Source organism: Suncus etruscus, chromosome 1 (genome assembly GCF_024139225.1).
Source record: "Suncus etruscus isolate mSunEtr1 chromosome 1, mSunEtr1.pri.cur, whole genome shotgun sequence".
NCBI classification, from domain to species: Eukaryota; Metazoa; Chordata; class Mammalia; order Eulipotyphla; family Soricidae; genus Suncus; species Suncus etruscus.
In genome coordinates this window covers 194,958,175-194,961,400 of record NC_064848.1, presented here as the reverse complement: position 1 = coordinate 194,961,400, position 3,226 = coordinate 194,958,175, and positions in this window count along the sequence as shown.

Genomic DNA, 3,226 nt, shown 5'->3' with positions numbered 1-3,226 from the left:
GTGCCCTCTCTGTAAAATACCTTCTTGGCTTGTTACACCCTCTCTCCAGCCCAGCCTTTTGTTGACTTTTTTTTTTTTTTTACACCTATCCCAAGATCATGAAGATATTTCCCTTATTCAGCTACCCTTGTTGCTGTGATTCCAGTGACCAGGGGTCATGCATGCTTCGTTGTAGTGCTCCCACACTGAGTCATGGTGCTCCCTGAGAGAAACTCACACTTTAGTGTGCTCACACGCTTGATCTCCAAGGGCTGCAGTTATTTAGCCAAGGTGCTCAATCACATGTTACTTGGTGCTTTGATGGGGGTTGTACATCTTAGAGGGGCAGCGCTCTCTCTCTCTCTCTCTCTCTCTCTCTCTCTCTCTCTCTCTCTCTCTCTCTCTCTCTCTCTCTCTCCCTTCTCCCTCATTCCCTCTCTCCCCCCAGAAATTGCACCTTCTGTTGTACCAGGTCCCCCACAGCAAATGTGAGCAGCCCCAAGGAGCAGATTCTTGGCTTCCCCCTAGCAAGGTTTTCAGCCACTGAGCCACTCCATGGCCCCAGCTATTGAAGATCATCTCCTCTTTTTTTTTTTTTGTCATTTTAGCTCTTATGTTTAATTCCATGATTATGGTTCATTTTTATAAGTAGATGTCATTCTATCCAGCTATTTTTTCTTGGTGGAATTTCTGTAGCCATTCCCCTCCCTCCTAAACTTGATTCACCATAAACATACACTTGACTGACTCTTGCTCAGTTCTCTCTATTTTCTCAGTGTTGCATTTGTCTATCTTTAGATTAAAGTAAACTGCAGGGCTGGAGAGATGATAGCACAATAGGTTGAAAGTCTTGTGATTTCAAAATCAAGTGGGGGCCTGAGAGGTAATATCAGGTTAAGGCATTTGCATTGTTGCCTACCAACCCTGATTTGATCCTCAGTACCACAGAGGTCACTGGAGCACTCCCAGGGATCATTCTGGAACACAGAGCTAGGAGTAGCCAGTTCCTGAGCACTGTCTGGTGAGGCCTCAAATAAAGAACAGTCAAATTAGAAAAACCGAATCTCGGGGCCGGAGAGATAGCACAGCGGTAAGGCGTTTGCCTTAGACACAGAAGGACCGTGGTTCGAATACCGGCATACCATATGGTCCCCTGAGCCTGCCAGGAGCGATTTCTGAGCATAGAGCCAGGAGGAACCCCTGAGCATTCCTGGGTGTTACCCAAAAACCAAAAAAAGAAAAACCAAATATCCTCACTGAAAAGGATGGCTGAGTGCAGCTGGCCTCAGAAGTGACTGGTTTAGATGGCAGGGCATTGAGCTTGGGTGGTCCATTCCCAGGGGCAAATTTGGAATGGATGAGTGTAAGAGAAAAAAATGTAGATTAAAAAAATAGAGCTGTATTGGCGGGAAATGTGCACAAGTGAAGGTTGTTGTACATTGTATGACAGTAACTCAATAATGAACTTTATCTGTGGGAAAAAAATGAACAACCTTGTAACCACAGTGTTTAAATTAATAATGAAAATAGGGGCCAGAGTGATAGCACAGAGGTAAGGCATTGCCTTGCACAAGGCCAACACAGGACAGACCCTGGCATCCCATATAGTCCCCCTAGCCTGCCAGGAGCGATTTCTTTTTTTGTTTTTGTTTTTGTTTTTGGGCCACACCCGGTGACGCTCTATGCACTCAGAAATCACTTCTGGCTTGGGAGACCATATGGGACAGCTGGGGATCAAACCACTGTCCTTCCTAAGTTAGCGCATGCAAGGCAAACGCCCTATTGCTTTCGCCACTACTCTGGCCCCTAGGAGTGATTTTTGAGCGCAGGAGCAACCCGAGTGTGGCTGGATGTGACCAAAAAAAAAAAAAGAGCTATTGGAGTATTTGGAGAAATTTACATGGGAAACCAGGTAACAAAAAGTAGTAATTACTTACTTTGAGGGAAATGGGTACGTAAGCAAGAAGATGTGGTCTCAGCTAAGGATTTGCTTCAGCTGTGAGCCATGTTTGCATAGTTAACGTATAATGTAAATGTGGGCTGTTGAGCTAACCAAAAACTGGCTGGCAGAACTGCAGGGAAGGAAGGCAGGAAAATATAGCAACAGAGGGGGATGTGGCCTTTGTCTTCTGCCATCATAGTAGGGTTAATAGATACCTGTCTGGGGCCCGGAGAGATAGCACAGCGGTGTTTGCCTTGCAAGCAGCCGATCCAGGACCAAAGGTGGTTGGTTCGAATCCCAGTGTCCCATATGGTCCCCCGTGCCTGCCAGGAGCTATTTCTGAGCAGACAGCCAGGAGTAACCCCTGAGCAACGCTGGGTGTGCCCCCCCACCCAAAAAAAGATACCTGTCTGGAATGTGTGTCAGAGCTTTAGGAAGGTTATTTAAGAATGGGACGGGGGGCGGGGGGGTATGCAGCTCAGTAATAGAGTTCTTGCCTTGCAGCAGTGAAGTACTTAGTTCAGTGCTCATCTACCACTTCTTATTTCCTCCACAACCAAAGAAAAGTCAAAAACAACATTAAACACTAAAAGAATCAAAGTAATTGTGGGGCCAGAGAAACAGTTATAGCAGGTAGGTGTTTGCCTTGCACGGTGCCTGGGTTCAATCCTTGGACTCCCATTAGGTCCCTCAAGCCCTGCCAGGAATGATTCCTGAGCAAAGAGCCAAAGGTAAGCCTTAAGCACTTCCAGGTTCCAGGTGTATCCCCAACCTCCTAAATAAATAAGTAGCAATCACTACTTTATTAACGATAAAGGAAAGAATTGATGTGATTACTTCTGGGACAGGGTCGAAGAAGAGAGTCATGCTAATAAGAATCTTTTTCTTTTGTTGAGCTATATTTCGAATGTACTTGTCACTTTGACATTTCTCTAAGCAAATCTTTAGAATCTCCCAAGTTGCAGACGCTTTGAATGGTAGAGGTTCATGCTATTTCTTTTTTTTTCTTTTATTTATTTATTTATTTATTTATTTATTATTTATTTATTTATTTATTTATTTATTTATTTATTTATTTTTTGGTTTTTGGGTCACATCTGGCAGTGCTCAGGGGTTCCTCCTGGCTTCACACTCAGAAATCGCTCCTGGCAGGCTCGGAGGTCCATATGGGATGCTGGGATTCGAACCGCCATCCTTGTGCATGCAAGGCAAACGCCCTACCTCCATCTCTCTCTTCAGCCCAAGGTTCATGCTATTTCTATAAAAAGAGACTTGACTAATGGTTTCCTTCTGTTTTCATTTTAG